Genomic DNA, 19,803 nt, shown 5'->3' on the forward strand with positions numbered 1-19,803 from the left:
GTAAAAAAAAAAAAAAAAAAAAAAAAAAAGAATATTTCTTTGCTGGGTAGGTAATTCAATCAGCACACTTACTAGGTGCCAAGGATCATGCATGCACACAGAACCTTGTTTCATCTTTATCTTACTCAGTTTTAGAGCTTCTATAATTATCCCCATTTTGCAGCTGAGGAAACTGAGGCTTAGAGGAGTCAAATGATCGAGCTGATATGCAAACGCTGGCTCCCCTATTCCCCCCCAAATTTTGCTCTTTAGTACTCTATGCCAAGTCTCTATTGTGTTCTTTTTTATTTGAATAAACTATGTGAAGCATAAGTATAGAAAATAATACTTAAGTACCCATTACTTAGCTTTGTAAAATATCAGTATTTTGCTTTTTTCTTTCAGCAATTGTTCTAAAGAAATAAAACATTCCAGCCACAGAAACCCTGTACAGGCATTCCACCCTGATCCTGTCACCCTTCTTCTAGGCCCAGAGGCATACTTGAATTTAGTGTTTCTAATTCTAATGTATATTTTTTATTTTTACTACATATGTAGGAGTGCACAGACGTTTTATGGATTTGTTAGAATGCTCTAAAATTTTATTTAAATAGTATTCTAAAATCTTGCTTTTTCACTACACCTTATGTGTTAGAGATTCATCCATGTTCACACCTCGGCTGCATGGGAATATTGTTATGTAATATTCCATTTTGTGATTATACCACCATTCATTTACTTTCCTGTTGAGCTGATAATTTGCTAGTACAAACAGTACGTGAGTGAACATTTTCTGTACAGTTCTCACCATGCACGTGTATTTGAAGTTTTCCAAAACATATAAAAAAGTGGAATAACTGGATTGAAGGATGTGCATATTTTCTACTTTATTGCTATGTTGCTCTCCAACATACTAAATCAACTTACACTCCTAGCAGTAGGGTATGAGAGTTCTCTATATCCTATATTCTCGCCAATACTTGGGATTGTCAGAATTTTAAATATTTTCCTATATACTGATGGTAAAATGGCAGCTCATTTTAATTTATGATTTCCTAATTAATAGACTAGGCACTTTGTTTTCCCTTAGGAGGCACCAGGAACTGAACCTGGGACCTACCATGTGGGCAGTAGGAGCTCAACTGCTTGAGTCACATCTGTTCCCCTAGGCATCTTTTAATATGTTAAATGGCCATTAATTTTTCTTCCTTAGTGAATGTTTTTATTATTTTTTCTGTCCTTTTAAATACTGTGTTGTTTATCTTTTTTATATTCTATATATTCGAGATACTAATCTTCTGTCAATTACATGTGTTGAAAACATGTTTTCCCCATTGTGACTTATCTTTTCACCTTTAAATGAGGTCTTTCACTATATAGAAAATTTTCATTTCAGTGTAGTCAATTAGTTAAATTTAAAATATATAGGCCTTGCAGACGCCGTCGCCACCGCGGTCCTTTGCGCAGCCATGGTCAACCCCATCGTGTTCTTCGACATCGCCGTCGACGACGAGCCCCTGGGCCGCATCTGTCTCGAGCTGTTTGCAGACAAAGTTCCAAAGACAGCAGAAAATTTCCGTGCCCTGAGCACTGGGGAGAAAGGATTTGGTTATAAGGGTTCCTGCTTTCACAGAATTATTCCCGGGTTTATGTGCCAGGGTGGTGACTTCACACGCCATAATGGCACTGGTGGCAAGTCCATATACGGGGAGAAGTTTGATGATGAGAACTTCATCCTGAAGCACACAGGACCTGGCATCTTGTCCATGGCCAATGCCGGACCCAACACAAATGGTTCCCAGTTTTTCATCTGCACTGCTAAGACTGAGTGGTTGGATGGCAAGCACGTGGTCTTCGGCAAGGTGAAAGAGGGCATGAATATTGTGGAAGCCATGGAGCGCTTTGGGTCCAGGAACGGCAAGACCAGCAAGAAGATCACCATTGCTGACAGTGGACAAGTCTAATTGATTTGGCTTCTGTCTTAACCACCAGACCATTCCTTCTGTAGCTCAGGAGAGCGCCTACCACCCCTGGGCTGCTCTCAGTATCCTATCATCTTTGTGCTGTTGCTGCAGTTCTTCGGGTTCCAGTCATCCTCCCCTTCCTTCCAGGTATAGCTGGATTGCAGAGTTAAATTTATGATTATGAAATAAAAACCTTAAACAAAAAAAAAAAAAAAATATATATATATTAATCTATTTTGAAAGACATTATGTACATACAGCTAAAAATTCAAGAGGTATAAAAGAGTATACGGTGAAAAGTCTCCTTTCTCTTTATCTTCCTCAGTCATCCATTTCCCCTTGGTATCCTTCCAGAATTATTTTATGCAAATAAAAGTAAAATATAAATACATATTTTCACTTTTTAAAATCAAGTATTAGCATACTATATACATTGCTAGCATCTTGGGTTTCCCCCCTTACTATATATCCTGGAGATTGTTGCATATCAGTACTATTCTTAAAAGGTTTCCTGATTTTTCATAGCTCCATAGTATTCCATAGTATGAATGTACTATAGTTTATATTTAACCAGTTCCTTACTGATGAATATTTAGAGGTTTCCCACCTATTCCTATTGCAAGCCATGTTGCACTGAATATCCTTGTTCCTTTCTCATTACACATATTTGTGCATCTATCTGGGGAACTAAATCCTCAAGGTGGAATTGCTTGGTCAACCAGGGCATGCACATCTGTAATTTTGATAGATATTGCTAAATTCCATAGGGGTTATAAAAGTTTTCTCTCCCATACAATTGCAGAAAGAGATCCATTTCCTACTCTATTGACAATATCACACATCTGGATTTTTCCCAACATGATAGGTGAAAAATGGAACCTCAGCGTGGTTTCAATTCGCATTTCTGTTACTATTAGTGATGTTGAACTTATAGTGCAGAAATCTAATATTTTTAGATTATTAAGACCACCTGTGTATGCTTTTCTGTGATCTGTTCATATTGAATTTTCAGTACTTTATTGATTTGCAGAAGTTCTTTGTTAGTGAATTTATCTCTTTGTACGTGATATGAGTTATAATGTTTTTCCTCAAGATGGCTCATTTGTCTTTTGACTATACTCATGGTGTTTTTATCCTATGCATGTAGTTAAATTGATTTGTAATTTGTTTTATGGTTGGAGCATTCCCTGCCTTTGATAGGTTCTTCCTTACTCTGATATCATCAAAGTAGTCTCCTACATTTTCTTTTTAAATTTGTAATATCTAGGTCTTCTATAAATTTTAAATTGGTGTTTATGTTGTGAAGTGAAAAAGCAGTTTTATTTTATTTCCCATATAGGTAACTAGCTGAATAATCACCATTTATTGAATAATCCTTTCTGTCTCAACAGATTGGTAGTAGCACTTTTGGAGATGATCAGATTTCATGTACATGAAGATCTATTTGAGTTCTTCATTCTAGCCTATTGGTCTATTTGGGTGCTTCGTTACATTTTCACATAAGGAATATATAGAAAATGATCACCTTTGTTTGACACATTGGAATAAATGGAAAAGGCTGATAGGCTTCTGGGGCCTTCAGCCACACAAAACTCCCCCTAACCACCCTGAGAGCTGACAGCATCAGGATCTCAGCACTTTTTTTTTTTTTTAACACAATCTAGGTGTTTCAATCTATTTACCTTAATACTAAACTGCTTTATTTCTATAATTAGTAATAAATCCTGGGAAGCAGATTTGGCTCAACTGATAGAGCATCCACCTTCCACATAGGAGGTCGAGGGTACAAACCCTGGTCCTTCTGGCCCCTGTGGTGAGCTGGCCCACACGCAGTGCTGAGGCATGCAAGGAGTGCCGTGCCACTCAGGGGTGTCTCCTGCAGAGGGGAGCCCCATGTGCAAGGAGTGCGCCCCTCAAGGAGAGCTGACCTGCATGAAAAAAAGCATAGCCTGCTCAGGAATGGCACGGCACACACGGAGAGCTGACTCAGCAAGATGATGCAACATGAAGAGCCACAGATTCCCAGTGCTGCTGACAAGAATGCAGGCAGACACAGAAGAACACAAAGTGAACGGACACAGAGAGCAGACAACTGCGGGGGAGGGGAGAGAAATAAAAATAATAAATTTTTAAAAATAGTAATAAATCCTGATACTTCTCTGGTAAGACAAATCAATCCTCTTTGTTTTTCTTCAAAATTGTGTTAACTACTTTTTGTCCCTTTGCACTTCCAAACAAATTTTTAGATCAGATTAATTTATAGATTAATTATGGGAAACTTGCAATCTTTGTGATATTGGCTTCACATCCATGAACATGGTATACATCATTTATTCTTCATCATCTTCTTTTAGGGTTTGCAATGAATTAAAACTTTTATCCCAAAGATTCAACGAATCTTTTGTTAGAGCTATTCTTAGATATATTATTGTTTTGCAGAAATTGTAAATAGTGCTTTTTTTCCTTTGCTTAAAGAATGAGGAGTACATCATGATAACACTAATGATAATGATATAGTAATAATAAGCAACTTCCACTTTTATAGCCAAGCACTAACCTAAGAATCTTATATATCTAAATTCATTTATCCCCATAAAAACCTTATTAGGTAGTTCTATTATTATCTTCATTTTATAGATGAGGAAAACAAGGCACAGAGAAATTATTATATTTCCCCAAGGCCACCTAGTTAGTAGATAGTAGAGCTGGGATTCAAGCCCCACCAATCTGGCTCCAGAGAATAAGTTTTTAAAAATCCAAAATATCACATACTCACTTATATAAAACCTCAGAAAGAAGAAATCAGAAAAGAAGGTGACATGTAATGAACACATACTCTGTCACATAGATTGGACCACCTGTTTTTAACTCTCACTTAAAGTTCAGAACAATCCTGTACAGTGAGGATTATTATCCCCATTTCTAAAATGAGGCCCAGAGAGATGAAATAACTTAACAAGGTTATCTTGGTCTTCGAGTATGATATAAACTTAGCTTTCCCACCTCCAAATCCTCTGTAGGCAGTTGTGGTTATTGTGGTCACATCCTTGGGAGCCAGTAGAGTCATTCTCTTTGACTCAATAGTAGTAGACTTATTGACCCCAAACCAATGCCAACCTTCCAATGCTAAGCATGAGGATTAAACCATGTGCCCCTCAAAGATGTGTTCAAGTCCTAATCCCCAGTCCTGGAAATGTAAATTCATATGTAAAAAGATCTTTGAAGACGTTATTAGTTAAGGTAAGGCTAAAGTGAATCAGGGTGGGCCTTAATCCAGTAAAACTGGAGTCCTTATAAGCAGAGGGAATTTGAACAAGATAGTAGGAGACAGGCAGGAAGAGAGATGGCCATGACAAAGGCAGAAACTGAGTTATGGCAAACCAGCACCAGAATGCTACAGATCACACATACACACACACACACACACACACACCAGAGATGCCACTCCAGCACATGCAAGCACTGAAATCACCTTACCCACAGGTTTGGCACCCATCATTCTGCCCTCCTAGAGGCAGGTGAGTGCCCAAAGTTACCTGCAGGTGAATGGGCAGAGCTGTTCTAGGGCTGGCCAGAGTTCCCAGTGGGCAAGGCGTCCTGCTGTCAGCCCAGCACCTGCTCACAGACGCAGTGCCAGGGGATAAACTGATCCTGTTTGTCCCAACAGCTCTGCTGCCATCCCCTCCCCCTGTATTCAGCCATGGTCTCTGGTGACCTGGGACCTTGCCAGGCCCAGTCCCACTGCTCCGGCTCCTGCCCCTGCCTGCCCCCCTCTCCCAGGTGGCAGCACACTCTCCTCAGAGAAGGAGCTGCAGCACAGCTCGGAGTGCACTATCTGAGCAAGGGCAGAGAGCCATTCAGGCCACTCGTCCAATGGGAATTCTGGCCTGGAGGGGTGAGGGTCTGCCGGGGTCAGAGCAAGTTGGGAGAGTTAGGGGTAGAGCCCAGGCTTCCTGGCTCTTGTCTGGTCCTCCTTCCCAAGGGGTCTTTCAGTGTGACCACAGCCCTGGCCAGGAAATGCCCTGGAGAGCGAGCAGACCCCAACGCCTGCCTTGGCCCTGCGCTGTGGCCGTCCATTGCCCCAGGATCACTCTCCTCCGCCCTCCCCGAGCTGACCAAGGGTCTGACCAAGGGGCTCTCCCTTTTGGGCCAGTGCTGTGCTTGACCTGACCATCCCCTGCACCCTCCCCCTGCCCCTCCTCCGTGTCTGGTGCTGAGGATACAGCTCTTCTCAGCATCGGAACAATCTCCAACATTGAAAAGTGTCTTTTTGCTAGGAGCCCCAGCTTCCTGTATTTTTTAATATAAACAGTGTACATAGAGTGCCAGAACTTTATTTATTTTTTTAAAGATTTGTTTATTTATTTATTTTTTATTTATTTCTCTCCCCTTCCCCGCCCCCCACCACCATACACAGTTGTCTGCTCTCTGTGTCCATTCGCTGTGTGTTTTTCTGCGAGCGCTTCTATCCTTATCAGCGGCACCGGGAATCTGTGTTTCTTTTTGTTGTGTCATCTTGTTGTGTCAGCTCTCCATGTGTGTGGCCCCATTCCTGGGCAGGCTGCACTTTCTTTTGTGCTGGGTGGCTTTCCTTACCGGGCGCACTCGTTGCGCGTGGGGCTCCCCTATGCGGGGGACACCCCAGCGTGGCACGGCACTCCTTGCGCGCATCAGCACTGCGCATGGGCCAGCTCCACACGGGTCAAGGAGGCCCGGTGTTTGAACCGCGGACCTCCCATGTGGTAGGCGGATACCCTATCCACTGGGCCAAGTCCGCTTCCCCAGACCTTTAAATAAATGGGAAATAAATATTAAAAAAAAAAAGAATGCTACAGATTTCCAGGAAAGCATGATCCTGCCAGCTTTCTTGATTTTGGACTTCTGGCTTCCAACACTCTAAGACAATGAATTCCTGTTGTTTAAGGCAACTGCTGTAGGGTCTTTGTTATAGCAAATTATGACAGCCTATAGGAAAATGAAGCATAAAAAAGAAAATGCCTCATCTTTATAAATATTTTCAAAACATTGTCAAACCTTCCCTATCTGCAGAAATTAATGAAGAGTTGGAAGATGATGGATAGACCTTCCTCCTGGCTCTTGGAGAGATGCACTCATCAATCAATTAACAAACGTGTAATGAATAGCAATTGTGTGAAAGTTACCAGGTCCTTCGCACACTTGCTGAGCTGCCTGGTTTCTGCTCTGTGGCTGCTCAGAGAACATGGCAACCACAGGGGCTGATCCCATAGGAGATCATGGTCCGGGAAGGAGGAAAGAGGCTGCCCAGAGTATCACAGCCTTGACATGTTCTGCCCACAGCTACCCAGGTTGACCAGAGAAATGGTCTAAAGATAGGTTTAAAATCACAGTTCTCATCTCTGGAAAGCTCTATTTCAACTCTACTGAGATTTTTAAATCTCATGTTCTCCAAACAGAGCTACAAGACTATGGCTCTACATTTTGTTTAAATAACACATATATGTACCTATGTGTGTATATATATATTTTAACAATTACAAAGGTAAAATATAATTAAGAAAATGTGGAGAAAGCAGAAAATCATAAAAAGCTTCCATAATTCCCATAGCTGGGGTCTCCCATGGCTAACATCTTGGTTTATATTTTCAGACTTTGGAGACTGAATTTTAGAGAAAATTAAGTAAATAATACTGCTTTGGAATTTTCTTTTTTTTTTTTTTTAAGATTTATTTTATTTGTTTATTTCCCCCACCACCTCTTTGTTTTGCAGTCTCTGTCTGTTCTCTGTGTCCCTTTGCTGTACGCTCTGAGTCTGCTTGTCTTCTCTTCAGGGGGCACCAGGAACCGAACCCAGGACCTCCCATGTAGGAGAGAGGCACTCAATCACCGGAGTCACCTCAGCTCCCTGGTTTGTTGTATCTCTTATTGTCTTTGCTTTTTGTGTCTCTTTTGTTACATCATCTTGTTGCATCAGCTCGCTGCATCTACCTACCGTGCCAGCTCACCTTCTCCAAGAGGCACTGGGAACCAAACCTGGGAACTCCCATGTGGCAGACAGAAGCCCAATCATTTGAGCCACATCCACTTCCCATGCTTTGTAATATTCTTGACTTAACTACTGTTTTCATTTAACATAAACAGTTTTCTAGCTCAATTTTTTTTTCTTTGCCATGCTTTTAATGGATGAGTTAATAGCTCAGTATATTATGGATGTACTATATTTGGTTTGTCCAAATTCTGTTCTGGGATATTTAGGTTGTCCCTGATCTTCAGTTGTTATATAATAATAAATGATGAGGAAAAAAATCCTTGTAGCCCAATATTTGTAGTAAACCATATTAATTTCCTTGGGATGAATTTACAGGAGTGGAATTACTGGATTAATGGGCGTGCAAGGTTTTAAGACTTGCTCTGAGGCTCTTCAGCACCTCAGAGTGGAACCCACGTGACTGCTCAGCAGAATTCCCAGCAGCTCTGGTCTCCAACGGTGAAGCTCAGTCTAGGCTCACCCCTGCTGACCTAGCACACTGAGACCCTCAGCAACCAAACTCTCCTGGGCTGGTTGCTCTCACTCCAAGAAGAAAAAAGGCAGAAATCACCACAAGGGAAAATGTAGGTCTTTCCAGAGTTCTCTGAGCTCAAGAACTTAGGCCTCCAGGTTGGAACCAGTTCTGAAAAATCAATTTGAGAGCTGTTTGGGAGAAGAATCAAGATGAAACTGCCTCTAGAAATGAAATTACCAATTTAGATAACAGAGCCGAATGATTCTCAAACAGGCACTGGCATTCTATAAAATACTGGTTCTGTTCTAGTTTTGTTTGGAGACCAGTGTGATATTCCAGTTCTTTGGCTGAAATATACATGGGCAAGAACAGTGATATTCATAGATACATTATCCACAATTGTCGAAAGGTGGAGGCCACCAAGTGCCCACCAACAGGTGAATGGATAAACAAAATGTTGTGCATACATGCAATGGAATATTATTCATCTATAAAAAGGAATGAAGTTCTGATGCATGCTACAATATGGATGAACTTTGAAGATACCATGTGGACAGAAATAAGCCAGATATAAAATGACAAATACTGTATGATCTCACTGATAGGAAATAAGCAGAAGAGGCAAATTTAAAAAGTCAGAAACTAGAATACAGGTTATCAGGGGCCTTGACCAAGACACTGAACTCTTTGAGTCTCTTTCTACATCTTTAAAATGGGAATAAAAATAATTACCTCACAGGTAATTGCAAGAATTAAGGGAGATAACAAAGTTTGTGCAACTGTCTGAGTGAATAGCATAGACTAGATACTCAGAAAATATTAGTCCTTTTTTTTCTTAATTCAGCAGCAAATATTGTTTGGTTCATATACTGTAAATATGGAGTCCATTCTAAGCATTATTTTATAGTTTTAAGTTCGTTCACTATCTCAAATTGAAGTAGCATCTTAATCCAATTATGTATTTATTACAATAGAATGTAAATAAGGTTTTTTTTTTGCTTTTAAACATCTTTTAATAATTGTAAAAATAAATAAAAGATTTACTATACAAGGTAGTTCTTTGTATCTTGGTCTTCTTTACACTTCCTTTTTGACTCCACAGTTAAAAATTACAATAGCAACATCAAGAATTATTTTTACTAAAACCGCTAATGGATATTTTTTAGATATCCCAGAATCTGGAATAGGTACTAGGAAATAAATATCAAACATAACAGTACATAGGTCTCTGAAGTGTATTATGATAAAGAACTTCTCATTTGTCTTATTAAATCTATCTTTTATCCAGTTTGGCAAAGATTATAGCAAGATATGACATCTGTTGTATGAGTGGTTCAAAAACGGGAATGGTTCAAAAACGGGAGTGGTTGTACTTCTGATTCTTGTTCCCACACCTTCTGTGCATATTACATAACACATAGATGTCCTGGTTTTGCTCTCTAAGAGGTTACCAGCTGATGCTTCCGAGTTTACAAGAGAAACACACGTGGAAATCTTGTCCTGGTAACTAGCCGTATCACTAATAGAATCATGACATATTCATGTGCTAAACAGGTTGTAAAGAAATAGAAAATTATGTGCAATTAAATAGAGAAAAAAATTCAGCCAAATTCTGTGTATTTTAAAAGTTCATAGTAAACAAAAATCTGAGAGGATTTTCCCATATTTCCAGATACGATAATGTTGAACATATTTTATCATGAACTTTTACATTTGACCTTCTTTTTTTGTACATACAGTTGCAAAAACTGAGTTGCAGATCTTCATTTTATATATATATGTATATTTTTTGTTTTTTAGGAACCAGGGACAGGGATTGAACCTGGGACCTCCCATGTGGGAGGGAGGCCCTCAAATGCAGGCCCTGTCCTTTAAAAACAATCCTCCTCTCTTAGCACACACACACACACACACACACACACACACACACCCTTTCTGGGATAGGTCAAGATCTCTGGGCACAATAAGGCAGCATCATCCAGGAAGACACCTGTGAGGGAAGGCATGACCTTCCCACCATCTCCCCACTTTGTTTTTTTAGCTTGAGGTTTTAACGTCAAAATATCAAGACTTGTAAGGTTTTAAAATAATCCTTTCACAAAATCGGGCAGCTTGAACTGTAAAAACATGAGTTCTTTGTCAAAGGTTCGTTTTTTCGGTCCTCGTCTGCCGCAACCAGCTGTCAGCATCTTCTTTAGAGATCAGTTTTCCCTTCACAATGACACCGCATGCTGCTCCTTGGCTGTCCTGGTACGGTTTACTGCCAAAACGCGCGACACTGCCAGACAAGAGCGCCGCTGTTGTTTCCCCGGCCCGAACGTGCGGAGCGGGTCCCCGTGTTTCCTGCCCGAGTCCGCAGATCTTGGCGAGGCGAGCCTGGAACCCCTCGTCGCCGTCCTGCTCGCTTTTGCTGCAGGACTCATGTCCCTTGCAGCACTTTGTCAGGGAAGGGACGCCAACGAGAAGATGGAACACCCAAGAGCGGAGAGCCCCGTCCCTTCGCTGGGGAGGGTTTGTAAGCACAACGTGGGAAAGGCTTAGGTCCTCCAAGAGCTCCAGCTCCCCGGGACCCGCGAGAGCACGGGCCACGCGGGGTTCCCTCGCCGTCACCGCCTTGTGCTGGCAGAGCCCGTCCTCGCCTCCACGGAGGTCCACGGCGGCGTTCAGGTGCGTGTCCATCTCGTGCACGCCCTTCCTGAGGGCCTTAGGGTGGCGTCCCCGCGTGGGAGCTGAGAGCGGCCGCCAGCAGCGGGAGAGCCAGCGCGGGTCGCCCAAGCACAGCCACCCGTGCAGCAGGGCCCGCGTGGCTCTGGGGCGGCGGTGGGCGCGCCCCCACGGGGTCCCCGGGACCCCTCGGCGGCGCGTGAGCCCGGGGCTGGGAGGCTGCCGGCGGCTGCACGTCCACGCCCTAAATAAATTTATAAAACCGTAAAAATACTATACCAAAATTACTGGGTCTGATAAAATTTTTCACATTCAGGACTATGAGCAAAGCAAACAGAGGAAGTTGAGGTAGGACAAGTGACGCAAACGGTGGAAATCACTTCTAAGCTGTGCAAAATTGCCTGGCCTGTCGCTAGGTCCAGTGCCCTGGGCTCTGAAGATGGGATTTAAAGGTTCCCAACATGGTTTGCACCAATTCATGCTTCCCACTGCCTTTTATGAATCAACTCATTTTGAAATGGTTACTCAATTTCTGTTTCATAAGATCCTAACAGAATGTGGTCCATCCACTTACACCCAGGGCTGTAGCTCTAGAAATGGTCTACCCTGGGCTTTCTTTGACATGTGAGTAACCTGCCTTTGTTTATGGACCAAGGCTTGGGGTGTCTGGGTGTTCTTTAGCTGTCTTCATGCTTACTCCATAGAAATCAAAACATGTGGAGGCTAAATCCCTTTTTTTTCCCAAATGTCAGCAGGAATAAAGATGTGAGCATGGTCTCAAACGGCACTTTGGTATTTTCCCTCCTGTGAAATAGGGATGAGAGTAGTTCCTGCCTCACAGAGCTGCTGGGGAAAGAAGCAAAAAGTAGTCCGTGTAAAGAGCATAAAACAAGGCCATGTACACAACTGTTCCATAATGTTATCATCATTATTATTAATTCTTGTCCAAGGAACCTATCAAAAACCTTCCTAAAAATATCCTAATGCAACCACATCCTCTTTCATTCTGGTTGAGATTATAAAGAAACCAACACTACCTCTGTGGTGGTTTGAAACTATGCCTTATTGGAATAATTAAATTAATCAAATGACCCTTAGCACATCAGCACTGCGCGTGAGCCAGCTCCACACGGACTCACACCCACAGGAACAGACAAATTTAAGAATATAATTTTTAGGGGTCCACAAAAGACTCAAACGATCACACCTACCTTTCTCAAATAGCAATCTTACTTCCTTACTTCCATGTCTTGAGATTTTGGCCTCACAATGACAGGCTCCATAGTCTATCTGTCTTATTTTACAGGGCTGCTATGACAACAAGGATGCTATGACAAATATACACACTGGTTGGTTTAACCAACAGGCATTTACTGTCTCACAGGTTTGGAGGCTAGTAGTCCAAAATCAAGGTGTTAACCAGATCATGCATTCTTCTGAAATTTATAACATTCTGGCCCTGACTTGACTGAGATCTTTGGGGTTCTGTGATAGATTGAATTATTTCTCCAGGGGAAAAAAAGTTCTTAATTCATTCCTGTGGGTGTGAACCCATTGTAAGTAGGACCATTTGAAGATGTTTTTAGTGATGGTGTGCCCCAGCTGAATATCCAGATTACTGGGTAAATCCAGATTACTGGATAAATCCAGATTACTGGAGTGCATTGTGAGCAGCAGTAATTCAGACACAAAGAGAAAAAGCCACAGGAGAAGTAGAAACTGGAAAGTCAGTGGAACCTGGAAGAGAAAGAAGAAGACATCGCCATATGCATTGCCATGTGACAGAAAAGCCAAGGACCCAAGGATCACTGGCAGCCAGGCCCAGAATGCCAAGTCTTCTGGGAGAAAGCATCATCTTGCTGGTGCCTTAATTTTGAACTTCTCCTAACCTTAAAATCATGGACCCATAAATTCCCATTGTTTAAACCAAACCCTTTTGTGGTATGTGTGGTCACAGCCAGGAAACTAAGACACATGCCTTGGCTTGTTGATGCATCACTGCCCCCATTACATGGGCATCTCTCTCTCTCTTCTTCTCCATTTTCTCTTAAGTAACTGCATCTGAATTACTGCTTATACACATTTCAGCCCACCCTCATTCAGATTGGCCTCACCTTAACTAAAAACATCTTCAAAAAAAGAAAAGAAAAAACAAACAACTTCAAAGTTCCTATCTTCATGGGTTCATATCCACACCCTAACTCACCCTAACTCATACATGTTCAAAAATTCTGTTTACAAATGAGTTCACACCCGCAGGACCCGGGGTTAGGGCTTGAATGTGTCTTTTGTGGGAGACATGATTCAATTCCCAACACTATTTATGTGGTCCTTGGTAGAGAGGGCAGTGGGAAATGAGGGCCTTGAAAGTCATGCTAAGGGGTTTGTCCTCGATCTCATTGGTAATGGAAGCTAGTAAGAGTTTTAAGAAGAGCCTGGTAGGATTTGCATTTTAGAAAAAACACTCTGTGGTAGAACAGTGAATGGATTAGGGGATGATGGTATGTGGTGGTTTTAATGTTTATTTGCAAATTTATCGATATCATTTCCATCACGAGATGAGCTCTAATTTCCCCACCCCCACCCCCACTCTTGGCCACCATCCTGTGAGGAAGCCCAAGTCACATGTAAGTGTTCTGGTCCCAGACAACAGCCAGAATTAACCACCAGACATGTGAGTCAGCAAGCCTCCCAGGTGACTCCATCGCCAGCCACCATCTGACTGCAGCTGCTTGAGACACTGAGTAAGAACTACCTCGGTGAACTGAGTCAATCCCAACACTTGTGCAAGATAATAATAAATGGTTGTTGTTTGTGCCACTAAGCTTGGGGTATTGTGCAACTATGGAAAACTAGAACAGATTTGATAAAGGAAAGGGAGGGTTGACTTAACAAAACCGAAAATATGGAATTGGCTTATATGATTTTGAAACAAATCTCAAACATTGTATAATTTTATTCATAATTATTTCAGTATGCACCACTAAAAGATAAGTCTTTGTTGTTGTTGTTGTTGTTTTAGGAGGTACCAGGGATCAAACCGAGGATCTTGTACGTGGGAAGCAGGTGCATGAACCATTGAGATACACCTGCTCCCAAGAAGTCTTTTTTAAAAAGTACTCACAATACCATTATCACATCTTAAAAAATTGCAATAATTCCTTAAAAGTAGTTGGACTTTTTAATACAGATCTAGCAGTAAAAACAAGTAACGATAGAGAATGCAGTGTCCAGTCAGGCAACTAATAGCCACATGTGGCTGCTGAGTGCTTCAGATACAGCTAGTGTGACCGAGAAATTGAATTTTTAATTTTATTTATTTTAAACTTAATTTATAAGTGATTCTTGATTCAGTATTGGCAATATTTTAGGAATGTTTGGTAAAACTTGGGTATGTGAATTTACTCTTTCCTTTCTTTTTCTTTTTTTAGTAGGTAGCAGGGATTGAACCCAGGACCTCATATGTGGGAAGCAGGTGCTCAACCACTGAGCTATATCTGCTCCCCAATGAGAACTGGTTTTTTCATTTGTTTGTTTGGCTTTTAGGAGGTCCTGGGGATTGAACCCGGGACCTCTTACATGGAAAGCAGGAGCTCAACCACTTGAGCTACATTGGCTCCCTTGAATCTACTTTTTCAACTGTGAATTTTATGAAATCTAAATATAGATCAAGTATTCCAATAGAATTTAGCAACTGGGTAGCAATGTGCTATAAATATAAATACTTTGGATGTTGAAGACCTAGTATGAAAAAAGAACGTAAAATATCTTGTCGAACATTTTATATCGATTATATAATATTTTGGAAATATTGGGTAAAATAAAACATATTTATTTCACTTATTTTTATTTTTTAACATGGCTGTTGAAAAAATTTAAGTCACTTATGTGGCTCATGTTATTATATTTCTATTTGGCAGCTATTGGTATAGAGGATCTAAATAATATAGTTAATAAAGTCAATTTAACAGATAATATTGGAATCTGTTTTTCTACAAGCATGAAATAAAGTGTTTCTAGTATTCATAGATCACTTTAAAAATTAATTCTATATTGTTCAACAAAGAAAACTTCAATAAGTTCTCTAAAACACATATTTCTCAGAGCACTTTCTAACCCATATCAATAGCACAAACAGATTCAACAAAAAAGACCGAACCCTATGAAAATTTAAGAAATCTTATCTTGTGTCAAAGATGAATCCCAAATGCAACTGCAGTACTTAGAAAATAGTAATAATGAGCACACTGCGTAGTCTACCTGTAGGGCCCTAGCAAAGTTAAAAATTCAAAGTTTCAAATACTCTGATTTATTAAACAAGTCTTGGGGAAATATAATTAAAAACAAAATCACCTCCCAACCCTCAAAATCCTTTCCACAAAGGTAGAAGAGAAAGAAATATGATTTTGTTATTGCGTAAGCATTATTTAATAAACCAGAATGTGATGCATCCAGGCAATTTGCTAAAGAGATTGCAAAGAAAGAAAGTTTGGCTTTTTATGTAGCCAACCAGACAGGAGTCACTACCTACATGTTCTCAAGATAAATGATAACTTGTCCTTAAGTGAGAGGACTTTGCAGCCCCAGTGGTTACCAATAGTTCATCCTAAAAGTCATGTGGTAACGAGATATACCTTGTGCTTGTGAACTGCCTTTATCCAAAGAAATAAAGAATTTCTTATCTCTTTATAACAGGAACATAATTTATAAGCAGGAACAAGATATGTAAGTTAAACTCCCATGGAAATGGGGAGGTAAGGGTGCCAACTTCCTTGATATTTTGCCTTTCAAAGAGATGGCACTCCCCAGTTGTAAAGCTGCCAAAAGGCCTAGTTAAGCTTTAGAAGATTTACAAGCATCTCAAAGGGGCAGAGAAAGGATTTACGAGTTTTTTAAAGAATGCTCTAAGAAAAAGGACAGGGATAGAGGATCTCTTTCCCTTCTTTTACCAGTGAAAATTAATATATCTAGTTGCGTTTTTTTCTGTTTTTTTTCCTCTCCCCTTCCCCCTCAACCCCCATTGTCTACTCTCTGTGTCCGTTTGCTGTGTGTTCTTCTTTGTCCGCTTCTGTTGTTGTCAGCAGCTCGGGAATCTGTGTCTCTTTTAGTTGTATCATCTTGTCTGTCAGCTCTCCGTGTATGTGATGCCATTCCTGGGCAGGCTGAACTTTCTCTCGCGCTAGGTGGCTCTCCTTACAGAGCGCACTACTTGCGTGTGGGGCTCCCCTACGCAGGAACACCCCTGCGTGGCAGGGCACTGCTTATGCGCATCAGCACTGCATGTGGGCCAGCTCCACACGGGTCAAGGAGGCCCGGGGTTTGAACCGCAGACCTCCCATGTGGTAGATGGATGCCCTATCCACTGGGCCAAGTCCGCTTCCCTATATTGAGTTTTGATTTGTAGTCATCATTACACCAGCAAGAAAGAGAGTAACTGAATTAAGCATTAAGCTCAAGAAATCAGAAAACAAAATTGCTTGAAGGAAATCCAGAAGAAGAAAATGTAAAGATGAAACAAACAAAAAGTGAATTAGAAAATAGTGGAGATAAAAAAACTCAAGTCTCTAAGAAAGAGCAAAATAAAATAGACAACATTTTGCCTTTATAATGAGAAAAAGGGAAAAACTCTCAACTATCTAATATTAGATATGTAAAAATAGCCCCATTTACAGATTATTTCCTGTGTGCTAAGCAATGTGCTATCTGCTCTCTTCACCTCCTTAAGATATATGAAATATTATTATCTCAAGCTTCCAGTGGGCACGTGGGGGCATGTTCTGTTTCTTTTGTTTGGTTTGGTTTCGTTAATTTGTAAGGAATGAATCAGCTTTATTTGCACTTCATTTCCCACCCCCTGGAGAGGTCTCCCTCATCTGTCAGCTCGTTGTTTCTGCTCATTGTCTGCTTGCTGTGTCTGCTCATTGTGTCTGCTCATTGTCTGCTCATCTTCTTTAGAAAGCACCAGGACCTCCCATGTGGGAGGCAGGTGCCCAACCACTCTAGTCACACCTCCCCCCACGTTCCGCTTTGAGAGGCCCGATGGCTCCCACTCTGATGTCCGGATCCCTCCCTTCTCTCTGGAAAGCAATGAAGATGAGGAGACACTTCCTCAGTCCTTTGCTGGAAGGCCCGCCGAGGCCCCTCTGAAGGAGAACTCTCGTCCCATTATGCTGCTGAGTGGTTCTTCTAAAGTGCCAATCCTGCCATTTCTCTCTTACCGTCATGGGCCGCTTGAGGTCTCTTAACCGTGTGCCCCATTTGATGGCAGCTTTTTGGAGGGAAGACCCCTGTGGGACTCCTCCAGGGCTGGCCTCCCGGTGAGCCCTGCCTGCGCCGTGTTCCTGCCAGCCTTTCCACCAGGAACTTTTGTGAATTAGTGTGTATTTGTGTGGCCTTTCACACAAGTTGTTTAGAAGGTGAGGTTTGTCACAAATAAACCAGGGCATGCCTGGCAAAAGTAAAAGTAAATGAAAACACAAACAAACAAGTACACCAGGGGCAGAGGAGTCGAAGTAACTAGTAAAGTAAGTGGTAACGAGAACCCAGATTCCTGGACTTCAGAGTGTGCCATTTTAAATCCCTTCCCTGTGCTGGGGAGTGGATAAAAATTACAGATACAGAAATTTTAAAATTCTACGTGCAGCTTTGAAAAGCTTTAAGAAGCTTCGGTACAATTTTCTAGTCAAAAGTAAATTGTCAAAATTGTATCAAGAAATAGATAACCTAAACCAAGCAATAGCCACGGATGAAAAATTCATGGTTTCCTCCATGAAAAATGCTGGGCTTAAATGATTACAAAAGAAACTTCCTTTAGAAAAGGCCTTCAGGGAAACGGACTTTGGCCCAGTGGTTAGGGCGTCCGTCTACCACATGGGAGGTCCGCGGTTCAAACCCAGGGCCTCCTCGACCCGTGTGGAGCTGGCCATGCGCAGCGCTGATGCGCGCAAGGAGTGCCGTGCCACGCAAGGGTGTCCCCCGCGTGGGGGAGCCCCCACGCGCAAGGAGTGCGCCCGTGAGGAGAGCCGCCCAGCGTGAAAAGAAAAGTGCAGCCTGCCCAGGAATGGCGCCGCCCACACTTCCTGTGCCGCTGAGGACAACAGAAGCGGACAAAGAAACAAAAGCAGACAAAGAAACAAGACGCAACAAATAGACACCAAGAACAGACAACCAGGGGAGGGGGGGAAATTAAATAAATAAATAAATCTTTAAAAAAAAAAAAAAAAGAAAAGGCCTTCAGGGAATAGCTAATTCTCATGATAAACTGTTTGAGGAGAGGGGACATAGACGATGGATTGTAACACAGTTTAGTTTATAAAGCTCATTCAGATGTATTTTTTAAAAAGAAACAGAAAAAGGAATAGGTGACTATTATGGATTGAGTTGTGCTCCCCAAAAGATATGTTTACTGTCAACGGTGGACTACAGTTAAGAGTATAATTATAATAATACTGTTTTATCAAGTGTGCCAAAGTTACCATACTAATGCAAAGTGTGAGCAGGGAAAACTGTGTGTGAGGGGCCACGTAGGATCTGCAGGTTCTGCATGGTTTTTCTCTAAACCTATGATTTCTCTTATAAAATATGAAATAAAATAGATATGTTTAAGACCTAACTCCTGGTACCTGAGAGTGTGATGTCATTTGGAAATGGCGCCATTGCAGATGGAATTAAGTAAGTTAAAATAGGTCATGCTGGAGTAGGGTGTGCCCTTAATAAAAATGTCTGCTGTTTTTATAAGAAGGGGAGAAGACAGGCAAAGAGCAGACAGCTGGCTGTGTGAAGACAGAGGCGGAAACCCAACTGTGGTGACTGCAAGCCAAGAAGGCCAAGGACCGCCAGAAACCACCGGAGGTTAGGAAGCGGCGAGCGAGGAAGGCTTCTCCCTCACAGGCTCCCAGGAAGCAGGGCCTGCTGACAGCCTGGTTTCGGCCGGCCGGCCTCCAGAACCGGGAGATAAACACATGCCTGGGTTTTTCAAAGCGGTCATGTTTGTGACACTTTATTACAGCAGCCTTACGAGACCAAGACAGTGATGCTCACTAATGTATATAGAAACAAGTTTTAGACAGAACTCCAGTCAAGTCCCACAGTACACTAAAAATGAGATGATTTTATGTCAGAAATGTATAGATGGCTTAATATGGAAAATCTACTCATATCCAGAATTTTTTTTTTTTAAAGATTTATTTATTTATTTAATTCCCCCCCTCCCCCGGTTGTCTGTTCTCTGTGTCTATTTGCTGCGTCTTGTTTCTTTGTCCGCTTCTGTTGTCGTCAGCGGCACGGGAAGAGTGGGCGGCGCCATTCCTGGGCAGGCTGCACTTTCTTTCGCGCTGGGCGGCTCTCCTTACAGGGCGCACTCCTTGCGTGTGGGGCTCCCCTACGCAGGGGACACCCCTGGGTGGCAGGGCACTCCTTGCGCGCATCAGCACTGCGCATGGGCCAGCTCCACACGGGTCAAGGAGGCCCGGGGTTTGAACCGCGGACCTCCCATGTGGTAGACGGACGCCCTAACCACTGGGCCAAGTCCGTTTCCCTCATATCCAGAATTTGATAAATTCCAATATCCATTTCTGTTTTATTTTTAAATAGTAAACTATGATTTAAAGAAACCTTCTCTTCATAGTAAAGAGCACCTGTGTCAACATCCAACATGCACCTAACTGGTGTAAATAAGTATCATCATCATAGTTAAAAGTGAAACACCAGGGGAG

The 19,803-nt window shown here is 41.8% G+C and overlaps 2 pseudogenes; one reads left to right on the top strand and one right to left on the bottom strand.

Moving 5' to 3' along the window:
- The first annotated feature begins 1,406 nt into the window (after positions 1–1,406).
- On the top strand, positions 1,407–2,175 carry LOC101434455 (peptidyl-prolyl cis-trans isomerase A pseudogene; annotated as a pseudogene).
- Positions 2,176–10,619: 8,444 nt separating this feature from the next.
- On the bottom strand, positions 10,620–17,313 carry LOC111764933 (group XIIA secretory phospholipase A2 pseudogene; annotated as a pseudogene).
- Positions 17,314–19,803: the final 2,490 nt, after the last annotated feature.

Source organism: Dasypus novemcinctus, chromosome 1 (assembly GCF_030445035.2).
Source record: "Dasypus novemcinctus isolate mDasNov1 chromosome 1, mDasNov1.1.hap2, whole genome shotgun sequence".
Taxonomy (NCBI): Eukaryota; Metazoa; Chordata; class Mammalia; order Cingulata; family Dasypodidae; genus Dasypus; species Dasypus novemcinctus.